The 27,375-nt window shown below is 39.7% G+C and overlaps 1 protein-coding gene and 1 long non-coding RNA gene across 2 annotated transcripts in view; one reads left to right on the forward strand and one right to left on the reverse strand.

Annotated features, from left to right (window-relative positions):
- The window catches only part of LOC309501908 (uncharacterized protein), a 575,396-nt gene that overhangs the window by 366,168 nt on the left and 181,853 nt on the right, over window positions 1-27,375 (forward strand). The gene's annotated exons all lie outside the window — the stretch shown is intronic.
- On the reverse strand, window positions 22,152-25,785 carry LOC309502087. Its single transcript, XR_014207139.1, has 3 exons — window positions 25,616-25,785; window positions 22,831-22,865; window positions 22,152-22,527 (listed from the first exon to the last, which is right to left on the reverse strand). It is a non-coding gene; the product is annotated as an uncharacterized lncRNA (long non-coding RNA).

A 27,375-nucleotide genomic window follows, 5' to 3' on the forward strand; every position in this document is an offset into this window, starting at 1 on the left:
CGTTCATGTAAGGGTGGCGCTGCCAATAAGCGCCTAAAAGCTGTCACAAAGAACCGGCAAAAGTAATGATTATGAATATGTAAAATATAGCAAGGACATTTTAATTGTTTATTAATGAACAAGTGTTTTCTAAAAATTACACATGCAGCAGTCTGTTTACTTTTTGAATTGTTCTGTTTAAAAGAAGACATTTCAAGCTTTCTATATTTCTCAGGTCTGTGAGGAGTTTCGGTTCATTTATGAGACGCGCTCCAGTTCACGCGCCGGCGCCTTCATTAATTAATACAAAACGAAATTCATTTTAAAGAAAGGCTTTGTGCTTTCTATGGAAGCTTGTTTCCGCCACTGAATAATAAATAAATAATAATAATTGCGACTTTTTATCTCACAAATGCGAGTTTATATCTCGCAATTCTGACTTTATTTCTCAGAATTGCGAGATATAAAGTCAGAATTGCATGAAATAAAGTCGTAATTGCGTGTTATAAAGTCTTTATATCACGCAATTCTGACTTTATAACGCAATTCTGACATCTTTTCTCAGAATTGTGAGATATAAACTCACAATTGTGAGATATAAAGTCAAATTCTAAGGGGAAAAAAAGACGGACTTTTTTTTTTTTTTTACATCAGAATAGTTTATATCTCACAATTCTGACTTTATAACACGAAATTTCGACGAATATCATGCAATTCTTACTTTATATCTCCCAATTGCGACTTTATTACTCAGAATTGCGACTTTATTTCTCAGAATTGCGACTTTATTTCTCACAATTCTGACTTCATATCTCGCAATTGTGAGAAAAAAAGTCAAAATTGTGAGATAAAAAGTCGCAATTATTATTATTTATTTATTATTCAGTGGCGGAAACAAGCTTCCATAGCTTTCAGAGCGCTCACGTCCGTAACATTGTTTTTTCCTCATAAGTGCGAACATGAAAAATAAAATAAAATGAATATGTTATGTTCTGTGGAGAGTATCCGGTGGGTAGCCTAGTATTACTTTTGGTTTGCGCAGTGTAATTCACAGAATTACAAAAAAAATATTTTGCCACCTAAAAGTTAAAGATTTTTTGTGTCACGTCCACGGCATGTGTAGCCTATTTCCCTCATATTAAATATTAAACGCATGTGTAGACTGATATTTTTCTAATGTCTGGACTCCTTTATTAAGGGAGTATGTATATCTAAACAGTTTCAATATATTGGTATTAAATGCATTTTCTGAGAATTTATATTTCAAGTTTTTACTGCAAATGTCACGTCCATAACGCTGGAATTGACATCACTTGATTACACATTGTATTACCTTGTTATGATAGTGACCCATACAATGTGCCAAACATATTTTCCTTAGCTTGTCGTTCAAGGCCAGGGCACTTTTTGTACAACCAACGTTGTGCTGAACTTGACAAAATTTATCTCCAGCGGCGGCCAGCAGCTCGTGAGTTTTTATTTATTTATTTTTTAAGGCAGTTGAAGGTTCTGGAACTTTTGTGCGCTTCCACATCCCGCGCAACTACGGATCTCCCAGGAACAGTGCCGTCGCAGGTGGGGTGCGAGGCCCTGTGCGAACTTGAAATGCGAGGCCCTGCTCTTTGATGTGTATGCTCAATTGCGCATGAATAACAGACAGTCACACGGACGTAGCTGTTGTTCTAATTCTTTTGCACGCATAATCTTGCTGCAATACGTTTTTATCAAGTAGAAGCATAATCATGCACATAGTCTCAGCTATGACTTTTTGCTATTTATATCAGAGGGGGAAAAATCAACTGTGCAACCACGAGTGGTTTTACATCAAGTCAGCTCGAGAATTTTTCATCGAGAATCCGCCTGCTCCACCAACGTGTATCTTAATGGTCCCGTGGTAGAACTTTCGCCAAGTGTGTCAGAGGTTCTGGGTTCGGATCCGGTCTCGTATGGTTTTATTTTTCTCGTATAACGTTAGGTTTTTTTTCTTCTCATCAAAACCGATTATGTTAATCAGTGGTTGTATATCAAGCAGGGACACATTTGTGTGCATTATGTTAAGAGTATCCACAACGGATTGAAGCGCGCGTCCAAATGAAGACAGTGTGCAATTAAGCCACACGAGAAAACACAGAATCCGCGCAACTGATCGCAGCTGCAACGAGCACTTTGATCACTTGATTTAAAAAACACATTTCAGCGCTAGATCTTCTCTTATTTAAAAAAACGAACGAAATGAATGCTCTGCCAGTTAACTGGATATGTTTTATTTATTTGTAGAATTGTTACATTCGTGCCGCGAGATGTTTTAAAAAGTGGTGAAAAAAACAAAAACAAAAACAGCAGGATTGGAGGCCCCCTATTGGCGCGAGGCCCTGTGCGGTTGCACAGTTCGCACAGTCTATGCGACGGCTCTGCCCAGGAACATTCATTATATATTGCTGCGTACATTTATCCGTGTCGGAGTTTTGAGAAGTAGCCTAAGATGTGCATGGCATGCGCGAGCGGTGCGCGATCATGGTCGACTGACAACGAGATTAAGCAGCTGAACAAGAATACGGCCGTGTCCCGATTGTTCTCATCTCAGTTCCGCCGAGACAAAATAGACATGCCATTTAAAAAATCTTTCATTTATTGTCAGAAATATGTTTTCCAAAGCATCACTTTCATCAAATTTTATGTGACATAATTTCCATTAGGCAACTGACTGTAAACAGGCACATCAGGACACAAACGAGCAGGCTTAGGCTATGTGCCGGGGCTGAGCCCCGGAGAGCCCCGGCCCAATTTAACCACTGTATGTGTTAGTTTGTCTGTATGAGACTAGCAGTAAGCTAGATCAACATTAGAATAACATACAGATCATATTCTAACATTTCATCATGTTGAGCTATATAACATTGATTAGTTTTATGTAAATGTGCTCACCTGTTTAATAAAGTACATGTAGGAGCGGTCGAAGTCTCGGACGTGGAGCTCTAGGCATCTCGAAAACACCGCGCTGATATTGATTCTCGTTTTAACTTTCCTTTTTTATCCAAAGTCTGCTTGCCATGGTCCTGTTTGAACGAAACAACAACTGAAGCAAACAGACATTGCGAACTACCGTCAGTCGCTTTGGTTACTATCAGAGGGCTTTGGTTCATAGCTCTGGTTGCTATGGCAGTACGAGCGGAAACCAGGGACAGGACAGCGCGGATATGACGCCAGTGGTATAATATCCCGCTCCAGTGCAGTAGGTGTCGGTGTGCAATTGTTCAGCTGTTCCAAACCCTCCTGTAAAACACACGAAGAAGAGGAAAACGAAAGTAACATCCTTTGTTTGTTTGTTTGTTTGTTTGTTTGTTTGTTTGTTTGTTTTTTGTACAATTTTAACAAACAGAACAAGTCGATACATACAAGAAATATAAACAATCTTTCAAAACAAAAGTGTACAGTATACATTAAAAGAGGAAATGTGAAAGAAATTTAAATCTATTCAACAATAGTCTTAAAAAAGAAAAAGAGAGAAGAGAAGAAAAAAGAAAAAGAAGAGGGCACAAAAAAAGAAAAACATATTAAGGGAGAATATTAAACATGGCACAAATTCTGGATGTTTTCATTGCTTTCTTGTTAACAGAAGTTGAAATTGTATTTAAATACATCTTCAATTCTTCTTTGAAAAAGCTAATGGGGTTTACTTTTCATATATTTACATTTATGGATATGAAACTTTCCAATATATAAAAGAAGGTTTATACAAAAACTTGCATTAATTAGATTCTTGTCTTTGACATAAAACCCCAAAAGAATGTGTCTAAATGATAAAGAAAAGTTACAAAAAACCTTTTCAATCAGACAATCAGAGCATCAATATTATTCCAGAAAGACCGAGCAAAAGGACATTCCCAAAGTAACATCACATGTTGACACTCACTGACGCTCACTGATAACACTCACGGCCATTTATGAGTTTAATCCACAATCCATCGAGACCAGGAAGAGATTCTGAGAACGACGCGCGCGGACTGACAACAAGCGTTACTGAGTTTAAAATACTGATACATTCTCTTCTTAGTGGACAAGACTGCAAGTAAGTTTATTACATTCTACATTAAAGTCATTTGTAATTATTAGGAACTTCATATTGTATATTAAGCGTGATTTAAATGTGAAGTTACAGAAGGCTGTTCTTCTGCTACTCCGAACAGACGAAGAATCTGCCAGAAATTACAATCTTTTGAAGTTAAAACACAAACAGTTTTATTGATAAAGGGTTATTGAAAACAAATATGTTTCTGAAAGTTTTCTCCCATTTCCTCTTCCGTTTTAGGCTGTTGATTTTGTGATGTGAAATCGAAAGTATTTTGAAGCAGACATTTACAGTAGACAGAGATGAAGCCTAACGTCAATGAACAACAATCTGATATTATTAAACTGAATATTTCTGTTCATATAGCAATTATGATTAGTAGTTATACAGTATTTTTTTTTTTTTATAATTCTGGTTACTTTTACTTAATCAGTTGTTTTAGGATCATTTGAAAGTAATGAAATCAACCATCATTGTGAACTTGAAGTAATGATTAAATGACAAACGATTCAACAATTAATAAAGATTGGGTAAATATGATTGTAAAATGATATTATATACTGAAGCCAAAAAATTATCCTTAATTTTGAAATAATGTAAAACGCGTTGCGGCAGCATGCAGACATAGGCGAGACAGCTCGCGCGCCTATTGGCTGCCCTGCGGCAACTGCAGCAGCCTATCGATAAGGCCCTATCGTGACGTCATCACCAATGGGGGCGCTTCGCGCCCCATACGTCACGTCCCGCCGAAACGGGCGTGGCCTGGGGCTATAAATATAGCATCGAAAGGCTAGCTTACCGATTTTTCATCTCTTCAGCGGAGCTCACGCATCGCTGGATCCAGAGAGAAGAAGCCGCGCCGTGGAAACAGCATTTTCAGCGGGACGAGTTCGGTACCTGGAGTCGCTGGCCGCGCCGCCTTCAACCACCGTTCCTGCTACGCTATCCGGCGTTATATCCTTTTATTGCATTGTGTGTGTTCGCCGCCGCGACTCACACTCCTTCTCTAAAAGAGCAGAGCGTCTTTTTCAAGATGTCTCGTCCATCCTGTGGCTCGTGCCGAGCCCCACTCAGCGACGGGGACCGCCATGTCATCTGCGTTTCCTGCCTGGGTGAAGGACATGCGGCTCTAGCGCTCGCTGACGGCGGATGCCCTCACTGCGAGCTTATGCCTATGGCGACTCTGAGGACTCGCATGGCAACTTTCCACGAGCCTGCACCTCCCGCTTCGACGCCGCGCCGTAAAAAGCGCCGTGCTCAGCGGATCCCTGAGCCTCCCACCGAGAAAAGCTCGCCGGTGCGCCTGCCAGCTTCGCCGTCTGCTTCTCTCGAGTCTCTCACTCCCGGACAGTGGCCGCCGCTGGCCGCCGCTTCCGCCGGAGATGACAAGGAAGAAGCGGCAGTTTTCGAGGAGGACAACTGCTCTATCCTGGCTTCGGACAGCGAGGATTGGGCGAGCTCTGTGGACCTCGCCCCTTCTTCTGCCCGCGAGTCGTCAGGAAAACGGGCCAGCATTGAAGCTGAGCTGATGCGTCTGCTCACACAGGCCACAGAGAGCCTCGGCCTCGAGTGGTCCGCGCCCGCCGAGCCTACACGCAACCGTCTGGACGGCTGTTTTCTGCAAGGGGACCGCGTTTCCACGCCCTCAAGACCCGCCCCGTTTCTTCCTGAGCTTCATGAAGAACTGGCAAAGTCTTGGAGCGCCCCTTTTTCAGCCAGGCTGCGTTCCTCTGCTTCGGCGGCATTCTCCGTGGTGGACGGTGCCAAAGACAGAGGATACCTCGCTCTCCCTCTAGTGGAGGAGGCAGTAGCAGCCCATCTTTGCCCGCCCTCTGCTGGACGGCGGACTAAGACGGCGCTACCTTCAAAAGCCTGCCGCGCTACTTCTACCCTGCACAGTCGCGCTTACACCGCCGCTGGGCAGGCTGCATCAGCGCTACACACTATGGCCACTCTCCAGATCTTCCAAGCTAACCTTCTCCGAAAGCTGGACGAGGAAGGCACGGAAGCAGTCAACGTGGCGGATTTAAGGAGCGCTACGGACCTCGCTCTCCGCGCTACGAAATCCGCTGCACAGGCCATAGGGCGGAACATGGCCTCTCTCACCGTTGCTGAGAGACACCTCTGGCTGACGCTTTCAGAAATACCGGACTCGGAGCGCTCTGTGTTCCTCGACGCCCCCGTTTCTGCTACTGGCCTCTTTGGATCGTCCGTCAAAGATTTCGCGGACAGATTCGCTGAGGTACAAAAGACGTCGCAGGCCATGAAGCACTTTTTGCCAAAGCGCTCTAGCTCCGCATCAGGCCGCTCTAAACAGCCGTCTGCTCGCAGCTCGCAGCCGCCGCCCCCCGCCGCCGCTTCACAGCGTCGACAGGCCCGGGACCAGAGACCACGCTCTCGCTCTGCCGGCCGCCGCCCCCCACAGCGTGGGACTCGGCTGAAGATTGAGATGAAGCCCGAGGCCTCAAAGTCTTCCTAGCCAGCTTAGGAAAACGACGGTGTTCAAGCCCCGCTGCGGCCGGGTTTCCACCAAAACTTCCCGCTCGTCCAGTTCCATTACATGCGACTGTTCCAGTGTACTCTACAGTAAACAAGTCGGTTACATTACCCGCTTGCCTGTACACAAACGCCGTTTTCACGGCGACCCAGATAAATCCTGTAAAGAGCGTATTTTCTGGTATTCCGGCCACGGCCGACGGTGTTATGAGTGTAGTAAAAATGCCCACTGCCCAGTGCCCATTCCTACACACAGACACAGCCCGCCCCACAGGGCTCGCGCACATAAAATCGACTCATGTCGATTGCGCACAGAATGTAGTGAACGTGCCCACGTCCCAGTGCCCACAAACACTACACGCTGCATGTCTCTCGGTTTCTGTAAAAACGAAACCAACACACATACAACCGACTCAGGTCGATGGTGTTTTCAGTGCAAATGTGCCCGCTGTCCTGCGCCCACATTCACTCACAGACATGACGAATCCCTCGGTTTCCCCCACGCTCGCCGTCTCTCAGCTACCTGCCGTGAGAGAGCCGAGCGCGGGCGAACCGCCCGCTGTGATCAAAACACTCCCCGCCTCGAGCGCTGCAAATGCGGTGTCTATAATACAGCATACCGAAGCTCCCCGGTCGCCACTATGTCACGACCAGAGCTCCGATCTCATTCAACCCTTAGCTATGCATGCACATGCGTGGGCAAAGCTTCCCGGTGTATCAGAATGGGTGCTGAACATTATAGAAAGAGGCTATTCGCTACAGTTCGCTCGACGTCCCCGCCGTTGTGCGGTGCGAGTCGAAACCACGGTAGAAAAGGAAGTAGCAAGTGTACTTCGTACCGAAATTGCGAAACTGTTGAGCAAAGGGGCAATAGAGCCTTTATCTCAAGCTCAGAGCGAAGGGGGGCTATACAGCAGATATTTTCTGGTTCCGAAAAAAGACGGGGGTCTCAGACCCATTCTAGATCTAAGACAACTGAACGAAGCGCTTTCAAAACGCCGGTTCAGAATGCTCACAACCAAGAAAATCCTCGCGCAAATTCGCCACGGGGACTGGTTTGTGTCAATAGATCTGAAAGACGCGTATTTCCAAATACAAATAGCGTCACGTCACAGGCGATTTTTGAGATTCGCCTTCGAGGGCCAGGCTTATCAATACACAGTCCTACCATTTGGCCTGTCCCTAGCACCCCGTACATTCACGAAGTGCATGGACGCAGCCCTCGCTCCCCTGAAACTTCGGGGAATGCGAGTTTTGAACTACTTGGACGATTGGCTGGTTCTAGCTCAGTCACATACGGAGCTCATAGAACACAGAACCATTTTACTCGAACATCTCGAGAATCTGGGTCTCAAAGTCAACTGGGCGAAAAGTTCACTGTCTCCCAGTCAGAGAATATCTTTTCTGGGCACAGAACTGGACTCGCTGTCAATGACAGCTCAAATATCGCTACAGCGCAGATTGACTATTCAGCGCATGACAGAAACCTTCCGCCGCGGCACTATAGTCCCGCTAAAGAAGTTTCAAAGGATGCTCGGTCTCATGGCAGCAGCATCCACAGTTCTCCAGCTGGGTCTGCTTCGCATGCGCCCACTGCAGTTCTGGCTACAAGCGCGAGTACCGCGTCGAGCGTGGACTTCAGGTCTCTTTCGCCTCAAGGTCGATCAGAAATGCGTCTCAGCACTGATACCCTGGAGAGCGACCGACTGGTACCAGTCAGGTGTAAGCCTGGGGACTTCCTCGAGTGTGAAGGTGGTGTCCACGGACGCCTCCACCTCGGGATGGGGAGCACTGCTCGAGGGCAGACCGTTTTTCGGCCAGTGGTCAGAACGGGAAAAGCTTCTGCACATAAACTGCCTGGAAATGATGGCAGTCGACAACGCGCTGAGGCGCTTTCGTCCCCAAATAGCAGGACACCACGTCTTGGTCCGCTCGGACAACATGTCAGTGGTAGCCTACATAAATCGCCAGGGAGGCATCACATCCCGAAACCTGTACAGGTTAGCGAAACGCCTCCTGGTATGGGCTCAGCACAATTTGCGCTCGCTCAGAGCAGCGCATGTGCCTGGCCACCTGAATGTGGGACCAGACAGACTGTCCAGGAACAATGTTCCAGCAGGAGAATGGTCACTGCATCCGCAGACAGTCCAACTGCTGTGGCAGACATTCGGCAGAGCAAAGATAGACCTGTTTGCGTCTCAAGAAAACGCTCACTGCCCGGAATTTTTCTCAAAGAGCAGGGATGCGCTGGCCCACGTCTGGCCCCGCTGCCCGCTCTATGCTTTTCCCCCCATCACGCTCCTACCTCAGGTATTAGAGCGGATCAGGGAAAGCAGATGCTCAGTGTTACTGGTTGCTCCGTTCTGGAAGAACCAGGCTTGGTTCCCAGTTCTTATGCAGCTGACGAGCACTGCCCCATGGCCAATACCAGTGAGGAGGGACCTCCTCTCTCAAGCCAGGGGCTCGATCTGGCATCCTCGCCCGGAGCTTTGGTCCCTACATGCGTGGGCCATCAACGGGTACCCTCTGATATCCCAGAGGGAGTGTTAAACACGATCATGCAGGCTAGAGCTCCCTCTACGAGACGGCTCTATTCCTCAAAATGGTCAGTGTTCTCCAGCTGGTGCACAGCACGCGGCTTTTCACCCCTGGACTGTGGAGTGACGGAGGTTCTCTCCTTCCTACAAGAGCTACTGGATGAAGGCAGAGCCCCATCCACGCTCAAAGTCTATGTGGCGGCTATAGCAGCGTTTTCCAAACCAACGCTTGGTCAGTCACTAGGAAGGAACGATCTGGTCATTCGGTTCCTTAGAGGAGCTAAGAGGTTAAATCCTCCCAGACCTCCCTCAGTCCCCGTATGGGACCTTTCTACGGTCTTGGAGGCCATGAAGGGTGCCCCATTTGAGCCTATCCAGTCAGTAGATATCAAACACTTGTCTTTCAAAACGGTGTTTCTTCTGGCTCTCGCTTCAGTGAAGCGCATAGGGGACTTACAAGCGCTCTCAGTGAGCGCGACGTGTATGGAGTTTGGGCCAAATGACTCGAAAGTCATACTCAAACCAAGGCACGGGTACGTCCCTAAATCCCTCAACACACCGTTCAGGGCCCAGGTAATTTCCCTGTCTGCCCTGCCGGTCTCTAACGAGGAGAAGGACGCCAGCTTCCTTTGCCCAGTCAGGGCGCTAAGGGCTTATGTGTCCCGCACGTCTGTTTTCAGACAGACGGAGCAGCTCTTTGTTTCACTCTACGGACGTTCTAAGGGACTCGCCGTTTCGAAACAGAGTCTATCTAGATGGATAGTCGATGCTATAGCGCTGGCTTACACCTCTAAGGGCTTGCAGTGCCCATTAGGTGTCAGAGCGCACTCCACGAGAGGCGTGGCCTCGTCGTGGGCTTGGTCTAGTGGGATTGCCTTGCAAGATATCTGTATGGCGGCAGGCTGGGCCTCCCCGTCTACATTTATAAGGTTTTATAACCTAGAGGTTCCCGCTCTGCAAGCTAAGCTGCTTTCAGTCTAAAAATCGGTACTGTCTGCCCCGAGTACGTCCGGCCCAGAATACCGAAATAGCTCGAGCAACGCTCGTTTAGATCGCGCAGCTCTATGGGCAATGTGTAAGACCCACTATATTCATCAGTCCAGGCCGGGGTCGCCCTGACTGAATAAATACCATCACTATAACTGTTCTTATAGGATGCTGCATTACAGGAATGATGCTATTCTAGCCACTCTTCCTGGGCTCTCTGTGAGTCACTTATGATCATGTACTACATGAGCCCGGGCACCTGCCCTTGGGACTTTGGTGCTGGATCATAGCATGCACGGCGTTTTACACTGTTTCCCCTAGCGTAAGATTTACGCAGTACGAGAGTACCTCTCGTAAGAGAACGTACTCGGTTACTAACGTAACCTCGGTTCTCTCTAGAGAGGAAACGAGTACTGCGTATCTTGCCGTGCCTGCGCACGCTCCGGTTCGCTCCGGCGATGAAAAACCGGTAAGCTAGCCTTTCGATGCTATATTTATAGCCCCAGGCCACGCCCGTTTCGGCGGGACGTGACATATGGGGCGCGAAGCGCCCCCATTGGTGATGACGTCACGATAGGGCCTTATCGATAGGCTGCTGCAGTTGCCGCAGGGCAGCCAATAGGCGCGCGAGCTGTCTCGCCTATGTCTGCATGCTGCCGCAACGCGTTTTACATTATTTCAAAATTAAGGATAATTTTTTTGGCTTCAGTATCTCGCGGAAAAGAGATTTCCCCCTAGCGTAAGATTTACGCAGTACTCGTTTCCTCTCTAGAGAGAACCGAGGTTACGTTAGTAACCGAGTACGTTTTCCCAGCACAGTGTAAATTTCTATTTCCACATGAATTCATATTTAGAGTCAGTTAAACTCATTAAACAATCAGAAATGATTAAGAACATTCAGTTATTTTACATGGCAATATATTTGTTTGTAACTCACTTTATTTTATACATTGTTTTTGCTGTTGCTGATGATAACTCAGCATTCTTCATTATTGTCTTAAATAAGATGTTCTTCATCTGTGTAAAATGGTGTCATTTCCAGGTGATGCTGAAGGATTGAGTGTTTTCAGAAAGCAGTGCTGATCAGTTTTCAGTGTCAGTTTAGCTGCAGTATGTCAGAGGAAAGAGGAAAGGACTCTCTCTCTCAGATGAGTCTCTCAGAGAAACACAGGTAAGACTGCGTCTGTTTTCATCAGTTTAAACTCGACAGGACTTTGTGTTTCCCTGTCAATAACAAAACTTTAAGCATTGTTTTATATTTGCAAATGCTTTGCACAATTTTTGAACTTCTTAAATTAACACTGACATCTATAAAGCCCTGTTTGCTCTATAGAAAATATCACAGTTAATAATTTGTTAATAACCTTCTAGATGCTGAATTAATCCTAATAAATGACTTTAGTTTTTAGATCATAAAATTATTGATAGACATTAGAAAACAACTATACACTTAATTTAATTAAAGTTTGCTAACAAAACTGTGTCGCACAGACATTTCTGCTCTCTTTTCTGTCAATAAACAAAAACTTGACATGTTCTCTTAAAGTATAATCCTCATCATATTTAATCTCACTCATGTATATTAAAGAAATTGTTAAACTAATGTAATCCAGTAAAATAAAATGATTAGTTTTTAGATCATAAAATTATTGATAGACATTAGAAAACAACTATACATCTAATTTAATTCAAGTATGCTAACAAAACTGTGTCACACAGACATTTCTGCTCTTTTCTGTCAATAAACAAAAACTTGACACGTTCTCTTAAATTATGGTCAAGTATCTTTTAAATCTTCAACATATTTAATCTCACTCATGTATATTAAAGAAATTGTTAAACTAATGTGAGCCAGTAAATAAAATGATTGTTAACTATAAAACTGTTGATTATGTGAGTGTGTGTATTTCTGTGGAGGATTAGATAAAGACACGGATGTGTTTCACACACAGTTGATCCTCCTTTACTAAAGTGATTTCTCTCTCTCTCTCTCTGTTCTTTGTGTCATCAGTGCAAGATCAGGCTCACATGTGTCCAGCTCTGTGTCTCTGAAGAGTGACCAGTCTAAAGATGGAAGAGGACCAAACTTCAGAGAGAAAACACCATCATCTAATAAAAGGTATTTTGTTACAAATTTTTTGTCACACGTTGACTGTGTTTAAAAGTTGTATCAGTGAATACCAATCATGAAACATGTTTAGATCAAATATTTGTCAGAGTATTCACAGCTAATGCTTATTTCTCTTTCTGTAAAATATCAGTTAGTATTTTATTTTACTAATTTGATTACAGGCTTCAATATGAGACATTAGACTCAGACGTTCAGACTCACAGGAACCACGAGAATTTCAAAGACAATCTTCTAGGGATCTTCCAGGTAGGAAAACACATTTTTAGAAATGTTTAATATTTCTAACTAACAAATATGTTATTGAACAAAGAAATTTAATAATTTTTTCTTGATCACTTATTTCTCCTTTTAAACACATTTTAGCACAACATGGTTATTAGCATGTTAGTCTTTTAACTGGATTTTTTTATGGACATGTATTATAATTAGTGCTGTCAGTTAAACGCGGTATTAACGGCGTTAACGCAAACCCATTTTAACAGCGTTAATGTTTTTATCGCGAGATTAACGTTTTTTTTGGCCTAGCAAACTTTGTAGTTTTTTTCACATGCTGTTGCAACAACTAGTAACGTTAGAAAAACTACAACACCACACCGGATCTAGCTAGACCGGAAACAAAACAGTAGTAGGCCAAAGAGTAGTAGGCTAAAGGGGATCGCACACCGGACAAGAAGCGCAGCACAGCTAGGGGTGTGCGATATGACGATTTTTGATCATGGACGATTAAAATGTCTCCACGATCTGCTTTTGAAGAAATATCATAGTATCGTGCATTCTATCAGTTGCTGTTCTGGCGCCTCTGGACCCAACATACTGAACAACGCGACGTATATTCACATAAAATGTTAGCGCAGCGGAACGGGACACTGCAGTTCACAAAAGTTCACAATTTGCATGTGCTTTAATGCCTTGTCGGTTAAACATTTAATTTTAATTTTAATTAACGCTCAGTCACAAAATAGTAAAACCAACATAAAAAAGAATCGTGATAAAATCGTGAATCGTGATTTTCCTGAAAAAAATCGTGATATGATATTTTTGCCATATCGCCCACCCCTAAGCGCAGCGTAGCTCTATCAGTGTACACACACCGGCGGCGCCATTCGGCGTCTGTCTGCGGCGCCCAGCTACATAGTTTTATATTAAATTTACATTTATTTGTCTCAAATCGTCGTTAATGTATATACTGACTTCACCCTGTGCTGCAATATACATTTAGTTTTACATTCATTCACAGAATTCAGCTGCTTGAATGAAAACTGCTGATGTTATCGGATTTTCAGGAGATATTCTCAATTCATTCAGTTAACGGACGCTCTGAGGTAAAGTGTTCAGACTTAGCAACGATTGTATTTAATTGTACAGTACAATCATAACATAGTACAGACTTTATCTTAATTCCATGATGTCCATAAACATAACAATATTGCTGGCCATAAACTGAGAAAGTGCGCGTCCGGTGTGCGATACCTCGAGTTGTCCTAGACGTGACGCGGCGCTTCTCGTCTGGTGTGTGACCCCCTTAACGCTACGTTTTGAGTGGATGGCGAGCGCGAGACGCCGACATGGATGCCAATAAGATTCTGAATGGAAAGTTTACTTTTAAAAACTTGCCAAATGGTTCCATTGACAAGACCAAAGTGATCTGTGTGTTTTGTCGTTGTGAACTGAGCTATCATCACAGCACGTCCAGTCTGAAATACCACTTGACGCGAATGCGAATTCTCTGATGTGATTATTTGCTCCGAGTGAGAATGTTAGTGTGAAATTGAACACTACAGTATATGACAATGTTGTTTTCAATAAAAAAACATTTGCAAAAAGCAAGCCGATCCACTTTTCCATGTTGATAAGAGCATTAAAATGAGAAAAAAAGAATGTGACATTTAGAATAGATAAAAATGTGCGATTAATTGCGATTAACTGTGAGTTAACTAGGGGTGACCCCGAATAGTCAAAGATTCGATGCTTCGATTGGAGGAGCATGATTCGACTACCGATCTCATGGTCGAATCTTCGCAGAGGTGTTATGAAACGATGATCATGCCACTTTGGCTGTATGAGGGCGCTCAATGTCTGATACGTTAATATTCAGCCTATTATGATAATGCTGTATATAAAAATGTGCAAAGAAAGAAGCTTTAATATTTTTTAACGTGCGTGAATAAATCCAAACACCCCGTGACAGATTTAAGTTTCACTTTCAATCCGTGACCGACAGAGGAGCGTCTTGGCGGCAAGTATTTAAATCTTTAACAATGTCTGGGATAAGAAAATCTAAAGTGTGGATGTACACCATCAGAAAGGATATTCTCCAAGGCTGGATTTAGCATCAGGAAAACCATGATCGCACTTCTGCCGGCCAACGTTAACAAGTTGGTTTTCCACGGGACATTCTAAAATGCTTAACATGAAAATAAAACGGCTTTGGCTTTTAAAACGCTTAAAAGTCACTTTAACGCGGCTTAATGTATGTACACATGTACACACTTTATTAAGAAACCATATGTGCAGATAAGCAAATTAACCTAGAATATGAACGCAATGCGTTCCTCCTATAGAAAAGTGTTTTCTTTACATAATTTGATATTTTAATTGAACTATTTTAGGAGATTAAGTCGTTAAACGTTTTTCACGTTAAGTGTTTTAGAATGTATTTTATCCGCGCGCACAATTTGAAAAGACTCCAACGGACAGACAGAGTGAACGACTGGATTTGTTCTCTCGATCAGGTATCGGGTACAAGTGGTTTCAAAACTTTTCAGCCGGTTCTAATAGATTTTTGGATGCTGTGAACATTTTTAGCTAAAAAGACTGCCTCTCCAGTTTAGCATTTATTGTTGTTTCTGCAGTTAAAAAGACAAAGTTTAAAATTCTGGCTACTATCGTTATTTTAATAATTTCTTTATTTTAATTTTATTTATTGATCTGTCAGGGTTATCTAATCTAACTATTTGTGCCTTGTGTTTTGAATATATGTTCCTCTGCACTTTAGGCATTTTGCACACATTTGCTCCTCATTTTGTGACTTGATTCTGATTTATTTCGTTTTGTATTTTTATTTATTAGAAAGGTATATTCTGTTCTAATTTAATTTTGTAAATAATTGTTAATTTTTTCGGTGTTGTGCTGTACTTACTTAGAGCCGGCTCGCACAGGTAATTTAGCCGATTTAATTTGATTTGCATGTGAAATGTAAATCCTGTCTGCAGTGTTGCCTTTCTGGAGTTATTTATGTTATTTCTAAGTTTTATTGATCCAAAATGTTTTTATACATTTTCTTCTATATCTTTGTGTGATTTTCTGTACATCGCGGCTTTGAAATGTTAAAGCCCCGCCCCCATACACATGATTCGACTATTAGTCGACTATAGGCAAGACTTGATGAATCTGATTCGACTATGAAAATCCATAGTCGGGGACACCCCTAGAGTTAACTAAGACATTAATGCGATTAAATATTTTAATCGTTTGACAGCACTAATTACAATTATTGAATAAATAGTGTTGACCAAATGTAGATGTACAATTTGGCTTAAATTGTGTTATTCTGTCTTTTCTCTTACGTTTGTAGGATCTTGAGAGCAAAATAATCACATTTCTGAAGAATGAGCTGGAGAAGTTAAAGAAAATATTACAAAAAGAGAACACACAACACTTTGTGAAGGACTTTATTGAGAACAGATGCAGTATCAAATCAGCAGCTCTTGATCTCACACTACATTACCTGAGAGAGATGAAGCAAGATGAAGCTGCTGATGCTCTAGAAGGTAAGAGACTCATGATCATCTGTCTGATTGTCTCTTATAAATGTAGGAGAGACAATGAAGACTAAAACTATCTATTGTCTGTTCCTGTGTTTAGATGAGCTGTTCTTCATTCATCAGCTGAAATGTGGCCTAAAGAAGAAGTATCAATGTGTGTTTGAAGGAATTGCGAAGCAAGGTGACTCCACACTTCTGAATAACATCTACACAGATCTCTATATCACTCAGGGTGGCAGTGAACAGGTCAATACTGAACATGAGGTGAGACAGATTGAAGTTGCTTCCAGGTGTCATGAAGCACAAGAGATACAGGTTGAATGCACAAATTTGTTTGACGCACCTGAACAAGACAAGGAGATCCGAACTGTACTGACAAAAGGAGTCGCTGGCATCGGGAAATCAGTCTCTGTGCAAAAGTTTGTTCTGGACTGGGCTGAAGGAAAAGAAAATCAAGATATCAGCTTCATATTTCCTCTTCCATTCAGAGAGATGAACTTAAAGGAGAAAGAAAAACTAAGTTTGATGGACCTTATGACTCAATTTTTCCCAGAGACAAAAGGACTGAACCTTACAAGAAGGAATCAATTTAAAGTGCTGTTCATCCTTGATGGACTGGACGAATGTCGCATTCCTCTGAAGTTTGATTGTAATGAGACGTGGCGTGATGTATCGTCACCAGCCTCTCTGGATGTTCTCCTAACGAACCTCATGAAGGGAAATCTGCTTCCTTCTGCTCTCATCTGGATCACCACCAGACCAGCAGCTGCCAGTAAGATTCCTCCTGACTGTATCGACCGGCTGACAGAGATACGAGGATTCAGTGACGCACAAAAGCAAGAGTACTTCAAAAAAAGATTCACCGATGAGAATCAGGTCAACACAATCATAGATCATGTTAAAAAATCAAAGAGTCTCTATATCATGTGCCACATCCCAGTCTTCTGCTGGATTTCAGCCACTGTTCTCCAGAACATTCTGGAGGAGAAAAGAAATAATGATGTGAAAAACACTCAGGCTGATGAGATCTCTAAAACACTGCAGGAATCAAACACTGAAGACACTCCCAAGACTCTGACACAAATGTACACACACTTTCTCCGCTTTCAGATCCAGCAGAGCCGCAGAAAGTATGATGGAGAATACACACCAGATGTTTCCTGGGATAAAGACGCCATGCTTTCCCTGGGGAAACTGGCATTTCATCAGCTGGACAGAAACAACCTGATCTTCTATGACACAGACCTGGAAGCCTGTGGTATTGACATCTATAAGGCATCAGTGTACTCAGGCATGTGTACCCAGATCTTTAAGGAGGAAACAGGGATCGTTCTTGGTACCATGTACTGCTTTGTTCACTTGAGCATTCAAGAGTTTATTGCAGCCCTTTATGCACATCTGTTTCTAGACATCAACAAGACAAGTGTGTTTGATCGTGAGTCTACAGAACCGGAAAACAACAATAAATCCATGATTGATTTTCTCAAGACTGCAGTGGACAAGGCGCTCGAGAGTGACAATGGACACCTGGACCTTTTCCTTCGCTTCCTCCTCGGTCTGTCACTCCAGTCCAATCGACGACTCTTACGAGGTCTGTTGACACAGCAAGACGGCAATGACCAGAGCAACAAGGAAATAGTTCAGTACATCAAGCAGAAATTAGAAGATAATCTTCCTGCAGAGAGATCCATCAATCTGTTCTACTGTCTGAATGAACTGAACGACCAAACTCTGGTGAAAAAGATTCAGACCCACCTTAGCAAAGGAAGTCTCTCATCTGGTGACCTTTCACCTGCCCAGTGGTCTGCTTTAGCCTTTGTGTTGTTGACATCAGAGGAAGAGCTGGAGGAGTTTGAGCTTCAGAAATTCAAGAAATCAGACGAGTGTCTCATTAGATTATCGGCAGTCATCAAAACCTCCAGAAGAGCTCTGTAAGTCTTTTAATATATTTTTGTCATGTTTAGCTCTCATCTGAAAAATGCATTTATCTACATTACACTAAAGTGATTCCCCATCATAAACATGAACCTATACCTGTAAAGCCTGTCATATGAAATAGTGTGTGTGTGTGTGTGTGTGTGTGTGTGTGTGTGTGTGTGTGTGTGTGTGTGTGTGTGTGTGTGTGTGTGTGTGTGTGTGTGTGTGTGTGTGTGTGTGTGTGTGTGTGTGTCAGTGTGGAGACAGTTTATCAAACCTTAAGACAAAATATAAAATACCATGTAAAAATGTTTGCATGTTTGTTTTGTATCATATGATACACCAGACTTGTATGACTTATATAGAATTATATATATTAGCTTATACTCATACTTGAGGAAGAAAAAAATACATATTTTATTCATATACCCAAACTGAGGGGAAAGAATGTAATTTGGTACAGATGTTATTTATATTGCCAAAAAGTATGATGAAATTCTGAAAGGTTATAGTATAAAACATTGAGATTTTTATAAAACAGGCTAATTAAATAAAGTACATATTACTACATCATTTATTAGATATTTTAAATGCTTATTTCTATGAGTAATTCTGTAGTTTAATGTAACAATAATGTAATGCAATATGTAGATCATGAGATTTACAAATAAACATTTATCAAAAGCCTGTTGTATCATATTTGATGTACACATTTTAAGATGGGTTTTTCTACAATTTTTTTAAAAACATTTTATCGTTCAAAATCTCTTTTTTAAATATATATTTTTTTTAAATATATTTTTCTAATTTAGTAATTAAGTAAAATAACTATAAATTTAATTTCAGCAATTGTTATGGATGCTTTTTTACTTTCTTTAAATTAATGATATATCACCCGTTGGCCACCCTGCTCTCTAAGATATCGGCATCAGCCATCGGTTGACCTTAATCTTGAAATATTAAAAACAAATAACATTTCTTAGGTTCTTAGTTTTAGGTAATCTTAGCTTTACTTAAATCATTAAAGATTTTATGTCAAATAGACATGTACATGTGAATAGAGGCATTTTTAGAATTACAGTGAAAGGCCTTTAACTTGCCATAAAAGAGTGAACTGTCTCATATAATGGTGTCGGTGCAGTCAAGTCAATAATATTGTTGAATATTAAGTGTCCCCAACTAAGCAAGACAGAGGCAATGGTGGCAAGAATCTAAACTCCATCAGGTCACATAAATAGAGAAAAAATCCTATAGCTAGAAAAGCTTTACACAAATATTTTTTCAAACATGCTTAATTTTATCTAGGTTATTTGTCACTGAATAAAAAACACTAATGTACAGGAAATAGAAGTTTTTGAAGATGAATGTTAGTTTAACTCAGCCTCTTTGCTGTATGTGCTGTTTATGTATTTAATATTTAAGTAAACATTTATTTAATATTTGTATATAGAAAATGTATGTGTTCCATCTAATTCTGTGTTGTGATTTATTGTAGGTTAAATGATTGTAACTTAACAGACAAAAGCTGTTCAGCTCTGGCTGCAGTTCTTGGATCAGATACCAATCTGAAAGAGCTGAACATGAACAATAATAATCTGCAGGATTCAGGAGTGAAGCTGATTTGCACTGGACTGACGAATATAAACTGTAAATTGGAGATACTGAGGTAAGTTGAGCCACAGGAGTCACATGACTAGAGTGAGGTGCGATTGACTGACAGGACGATGCTGGAGGCAAAAGTGCAAGACAACTTTTGGAAAAAATTCAAAGATCTTTTATTTATTTGTAACAACGTGGGTATACCATATCAATCCTGTCATTGTGCAATTTTATTGGTGTTGTGTTTTTTCATCGAGTAATATTGAAGTGACATTAAGCATTAATTTTGTTCAAAGAAAAGGAAAGATCTAACATTTAAATATCAGAATAATAGCTACAGATCCTGAGGGTCATTGGCAAATATATAATTTCTTGTAAAATAAGTGCTCCATCGGCTCTGGTTAATAAAGGCCGGAAGCTAGTTATTTTAGTTGATAAAGTTTTAAATAAGGATATTTTTCTTACACGAACGCATTGCTTTACTTCAGAAGGCCTTTATTAAAGGCCTGTGTGATATTACTGTGTGATATTAAATAAATTAAATATCACTGTGTGATATTTTCCCCCATCTAGCGTTGAAATTGTATATGACTACCCAGTGAATATTAGTTTCTGTTCCTTTCAATTCCGAGGGCGCTTTAACTCCTACGGTGGCCGTATTATTCCAAGATTAACATGGCTTCCAGTTCGACTTCGTCCATGAGTGTTCCTTCAAGTGATGAGGTTAGAACTATTCATCACGTGATTGGTCTTGCCGATTTGCCTGTCGCGTTGACGTTTTAATTCTCTCTTTCGCTTCCTTGGCGACTCTGCTACATGTCCTCGAAAATAGGTATGATCCTCCATCTTCATAAATCTTTCAAATCTGCCGCCAGTCGTGAGTAATCTCCCTCTCGCATTCGTCACGGTGTCACTGAGTGTAAAACGTGAAATGCGAAGCTTGAATTTCCAGGTATGTCCCTCTTTGGCGAATGTATTTCCAAGATGGAGGCGCAACATGGCTGCCGCCATTCGAGCGACTCGCTCGTATCTATTATAAAAGGCAGAATTTACGCTTATGAGAATACTTTATTAGTTGGAGGAAGTAATTACACATGAATGAGCACATATACTTTTGATAGAACAAAGTGTTTTTTGCTGAGAATCAACTTAAAAAGTTACACAGTGTAGCTTTGACCCCACAGAGCCTTGTGGAGCACTTTTATCATGGATGGATGTACTTTGATGGACTTATATACAACCATTCACTGCCATTATAAAGCTTGGAAGAGCCAGGACATTTTTTTTATATAATTCCGATTGTTTTCGTCTGAAAGTAGGATGTCATATACACCTAGGATGACTTGAGGGTGAGTAAATCATAGGCTAATTTTCATTTTTGGGTGAACTATCTCTTTAACACCTGGTACTGCACTCCCACATGGAAAGAACCTATATAAACATATATGTTTTAATATATGTTTTGATATATGTTTTTAATATATGTGACATATATAAAATTGGCCGTTTTCCTATATTATATGTACATATATGCACATATATGCACCTACATGTTCACCTATATATGCTCACCTATATGTTCACATATATATGCACCTATATGTTCACATATATGCACCTATATGTTCACCTATATATGCACCTATATGTTTACCTACTATATATTAGTAAAATTATTAAAATCCATAGCTACTAGGCCTACACTGTAAAAAAAAAAAAATCCCGTATACAAACGGTAAATCTCTGGCAGCAAAGTTTCCAGACGGATTCCGTTAAATTACAGCAAATAACCATTTCACAAAATTACAGGCAAAAACAGTGAAAATACAGAATTGACTTTACAGTCAAAATTTATTAAATTACAGTACATTACTGTTGATAATGGCTTATTAAACCGTGGAAAAACGGATAAATTATGTCAAATTACATTTAAAAAAAAACATTTAACTTTCAAGTTAAACTGTAAATTTAGGGTTTTATAAAGTTATTTTATAATAATGCTGTCTATCTACAGTAATTATCTTTTAATATATAGTTTTTCCTGTGTATAATAACTATGAAGTTATGTATAAAAATGCATTAAATACATAAATTCAAATTCAAAGTTTGTATATTTACAGTTAAGGCATTTCCAATTTCACAACTTTGACCAATCTCTAATTAAGTACTTAATAATAGCAAATGTACAGTCAATTTCTGTTAAATTAATTAAACGTATAAGTACAAAATACCTGCACATTTACAGTATTACTCATTAAACAAACACTGAACATCAAGATATGTGAATGATAGGAAATACAATCTTAGTATATAATTTAGAACATGTAAAAATATCTACATTAAAAGGCAATTGCTGTATGCCTTTATACTCTAATATAACTTATTTTACACATTTACAATTACATTTTATCCAAAGTGACTTAAAAATTAAGAGAACAATAGAAGCAACAAGTGCAGTGACAAGTCCCAGTTAGTGTAGCACAGTATACAAGTTTATTTATTTATTATTAAAACAAAGATTTAGTATTATTGGGTCAAGTGTTTATGAAAAGATGGATCTTTAGCAGTTTCTTGAAAATGTGTTAAGTTGGGCAGGTCATCCCACCAGCAGGGAACAGTCCAGGTAAAGGTCAGTGAAAGTGGTTTTGTGTCTCTTTGGTATGATGGCACCACAAGGCGCCGTTCACTTGCAGAACACAAGCTTCTGGAGACACATAGATCTGAAGCAGTGAGTTTAGGTCTTGCTGCAGCATCTGGATCAGTTGCAGAGGTTTGACTGATGCTGGAAGAGCTGCCAGGAGAGCATTACAATAGTCCAGTCTGGATAGAACAAGAGCTTAGACAAGGAGTTGTGTGACTCCGACAGGAAGGGCCGGATCTTTCTGGTGTTGTATAAGGCAAATCAGCAGGATCGCATGGTTTGGCTGAAAGTGAAACCATAAGCAGTTTTGTCTTGGCAAGGTTGAATTGAAGGTGAAGGTCATTCATCCAGCAAGAATTTTCCATCAGGTAGGCTGAGATGCGAGCAGCAACCGTCAGATCCTCTGGCTGGAATGAAAGGTAGAGATATATGTCATTATAAGTGATAGGAAAACCCATGTTTCTAAATGACAGAGCCTAGTTACAATACAAAAAAATAATAATAATAGATGGGTGGAATCTAACACAATCGTGGTCTTACTGAAGCAAAACCAAACCTTGTGCAGCTCCAGTGGCCTCACAAGGATCAAATGAATATTCACATGGGAAAATATAGTATAAAACAAATGACATTTTCTGCCACTTTTAGTGCAATCATATGGAATCAGAAGACTCGGCCATTACAATATTTTAAATTACTTCTTCCCATACCTTGTTTGCCATGATCATTCTGCTTTCCACTTGACCTGAAATCACAAATATATATATATATATTTTTTTTTTTTACAACTCAGTATTACATTTGCATATGTCAGAATATGTTCCACTGGGACAATGCAAAACCTCAACTGACGTGTTGGCAAGCATGCAGCCAGAATATGGAATTTATCATGTGGTGTTCATATTCTAGCCTCATGTGTTTTCCTGTATCAACAACAAGTGGGTAGATGACAAATAAGGGTGAAACAGCATTTTTTAAAACAAAGTTCTAAATTGCTTAAGAATTGTATGAATTTGTAAAGTACAAATACTGTTGTTTTTGAAACTGTTAGAGGTTAGCAGATTTTTTTTTCTCATTATGTAATTTATTAAGCTTTTCTCACAGCTCCAGGCAAAATATGTCCTGCGGTGTGACATGACATTACTATAAAATTCAAATATTGAAATATTATTAATTTCAAATACAAATCAGGTATGTTTTATGTTTAACAAGTATTCTTAAAGAATGATCATTAAAATTCTGCATATTTTTTTTTTTCACAGCTGTTTTTCGATTATATTCTTTGCTTGTGCCATCTTTTACCACTCACTCCAGTGGAAATATTGTTTAAAATGAGAAAAAATATTTGAAAATGTTTATTATTTTTTTATATGGTTATATTATGCAATGTTTTCAAATGCATATAATTATTTAAGCTAGTTAACATAGTAAAAGTCGTTTAATTGTGTTTGAAGTGATGTCACACCACAGGACATCCCGTCACACCACAGGACAAAAATGAGACACTGCATGAACATTTATGGTGAAATTTATTGAATACTTTTGTAACAAACAAATTCATTTGCATCTCTATTTGAACATTAATGAAAATCCACCATATCAGTACAATCTTATTACTTAGTGTATGAATTTGAACTAAAAACATAGTGAACAAGACATACTGAATAATTAACATTTTGGAGGTGTCAGATCAGACCCAGTCATAAAGACCATTCATTTCTATTTTTAACTTAAAAGACTAAACAAATATCTTGTTTCTCAGGGGAAAGTCATTAAAGTCATGCTAAAATAATTAAAAGCATGTTAAAATCATCAATTCAGCTCTTTGAACAAAGATTCCAGTGAACAAGAGAAATCTGACTTCATCATTTCCCTGTACCTCCTTGTCCTTTCTTTACTCATGCCTAAAAACTGACAAATCACTTTAAAAACAATGATCAGTGACTGTTAACATACACAACAAACAAATGAAGACAGATATATATATTTATGCTTAATATATGTATAATATAGGTATATTATGTATAATGAAGACAGATATATATTTATGTTTAATATATGTATAATATAGGTATATTATATATAATATTTACAATATTTGTTTAATATATATATAGAGACAGAGATATATTTATATTTATGTTTAATATTGCAAACATAACAGACGAGAATCTAGCTAGACATCTGATTTAATTATGTCACACTACAGGACGGGCTGTCACACCACAGGACTTGTTCACTTTTGCAGCCATTTTGAGTAATTGCTATACAAGACTGACCTTGGGCATTACAGTAACTGAATAAGTTCATTGTTTTAAACCTGAATATGATTCTTTTTAAAAAATATTTTTATTTTTTCTCGAACTAGATCAGTCTAGATCAGTCACACCACAGGACTATCAAAAATGGACACGTTCATGGTCTGACAGAAATGATAAAATATATCAAATTAATAAGAGATTAACACTCACATTTTAACCTCCTTAGCACATCCAAACATCTGGGGGACTTCCTGGTAGGGGGCTTGACTAAAGGACCCCTATGGCTGTCCATGTAACTGCCAGTACAAAAATCTAATATCCTATGTCACACTGCAGGACAGCATTTGTGTTTCAAAACTAAATGTACTGTAAATATTATTTTAGTACTTTTTAGCATTTTGAAAACTTAAGTTAAGTAAGTAAATGCATACAAAAAAATGCCAAGGCATTTATTAGCTGCTCCAAGCATACCTGCTTTATTTTACTAATATTTACATTTGATGAGTCATCAATGTTACAGTCACACCGCAGGACATTTTGCTATTCACCTTGAAATATGAACAACACCAAATAAATTTTACGTCCCAAAATCATAATATTTAAATAAAATGATGTTCTATGCCCCACTGGCATGTGTCGTTTTAATTGAGAAATGCAGTTCAATAAACATTTAGACTTGATTACAGAAAAAACATGCGTCACGTCATCTGCCCAAGTACAGTATTTGCTGAATTCGTTTTCTTAACGGTCTTGATAACCACATTAACCCTTATGAAAATTAACTATGGTTTAACCAAAAAAAAAAAAAAACCTTGGTAACGTTAGGCCTATTTGTAGTATAACTGTGGCTATTAAAAATGGTAATAAAAATCCGCCAAAAACGTGGTTACTATTTTTTAAGAGAAGAGTTTTCAGCTTCCAGACAGTGTTTAAAAATGTCCCGCCATTTAAGAGATTGATTTACTGACAGATACTATCGCGTATTAACAAAGATTTTATACACAATTAAACGGACTTTATGTATAACAAGTCTACGAAAGCTTGTTTTAGGTATTTTTTGAGGTGTGGGTTCAACTGATCTTTCTTAAAACAGATGGAAAATGTAAAGATGCATGCTACATTTTCAGTGTTTTGCCTCCAGCTCATCATTTAAAATGCTAATGTTAGCTTGAAAACTGTAACGTAAACTTAACACAAATGTAATATAAAATATCGTTCACATGCAGACTCTTACCTCAGCCGGTGATCGGTTGGCATGATGTCCGCTGTGACGAACCAGGCTCACTGAAAAGGGTGCTATTTCCGAAGAATCCAAACTGACAACAGCTAGGGCTCCTGCTCACGGCTGCTCTCGACGAACACGATTGCTTTGAATTATGAGGTGTCATATTGAACCCCTGTTAATCTCACAATCCACTTCAGGAGAGTAGGCTGAATTCAAATCTCCCACTTGCACTTGATACAGATCCAAAGTCGACTGATCAGCTGACCGTTGTGGGCGGGACTAAACAGCGGAAACGTAATGGCGGCGAATTTGAATCTGCGTCATCGCGTGCGCGCGCGCGCACACACACACACACACACACACACACACACACAAAGCCCTGAATGTGCAGCAACGGAGATTTAGAAAAATATTAATAAAATATACATGAAATTATGGGAGAATAAGACAATGAAATAATGATCAAAATGAGCATCTATTTGCAAGACAAGATTAAAAGACTATAGCCTAAAAACAATTCAATACAGGTCTACTGTAGCCTATGTAGGGTAGGCTACTGTACAAATACTATTATTTAACCTTAAAAAAAACCTCACTTTAACCCCCACATGCTTAATAATCTGTAAGGACAACATATTGAATAGATGCAGATTTCTGCAGTTATACCTTCTTTTCTTTGTTTTCTAATTTCACAGAAAAAAATCTGTAAAATATTACTTTGTAAAAATACAGACAAGTTCCTTAAAAAACGTAAATTGATGTAAAACCAAAATACAAGCAATTACCTGTAAATTTAATAGTGGACCTTTAAATTACAGCAAATATCTGTAAAATAACAGGCATTCACTATAATGACAAAACGGTAAAATTCTGTTAAAAAAATACAGACCATTACCTGTAAAAGTACACTTTTTTTTACAGTGTAGGCAACATAAATAAAACCCCAAAATGTAGAAATTTACATTATTTATTTACTTAAGAACAATCAAATAGTACAAGAACAAAAATAAGACAAAAAACTGAACAGAATTTTAAAAAAAAAAAATATTTTTATCTTTTTGATCTCAGCTCCGTGAGCTTCGAATTGATAGATGTGCCTATCTGAGCTAGGCATCATGTATGACAGTTTCCAAAGTGAGATATGAGCTACAAAATGACCATCCTGCCATGAGCTATAGGAGACATATCTTGTATGTACATATAGGGCTTATATGTATATATAAAGAAGCAATACAGGAGACCTATATGGCCTGTATATGCACATATATGCACCTCAATTATGCCTATATGTGGCATATATACGCATATATGCAGCATATATATTATCATATATGTGCATATATGCTGTATATATGCAGCATATATGTGCATATAAACTGCATATAGGTTTCATATATGCGCATATATCCTCATATAGATTCTTTCCATGTGGGCTGTAATGCAAATAATTGCAAGGGATTATAATATTTAGTGGATAAAGTATTTTCTATATATGTATATTCTACTTCTTATAAGTTAACACTTAAATTGTGCTGTTTTTGTTTATAATTTATACTTTAGTTATGTAATCATTACTTGCATACCTAGTGTTGAGTCAGAATTAAGATGATTCTGTTAGATATGGTAAATCTGCCACAGAATGGAGGGCGATATCTGGTAGAAATCACTTCTCTTAATGTTTTATGTGACTGGATTAATGTATTTTAGTGCTTTTGAGGGAGCTGTGTATCTATGATTCTGCTTTCAGCTTTGCAGCTAGTCTCGACTAA

The sequence above is a fragment of the Leuciscus leuciscus genome, assembly GCF_965113295.1.
Source record: "Leuciscus leuciscus genome assembly, chromosome: 6".
Lineage (NCBI taxonomy): Eukaryota > Metazoa > Chordata > Actinopteri > Cypriniformes > Leuciscidae > Leuciscus > Leuciscus leuciscus.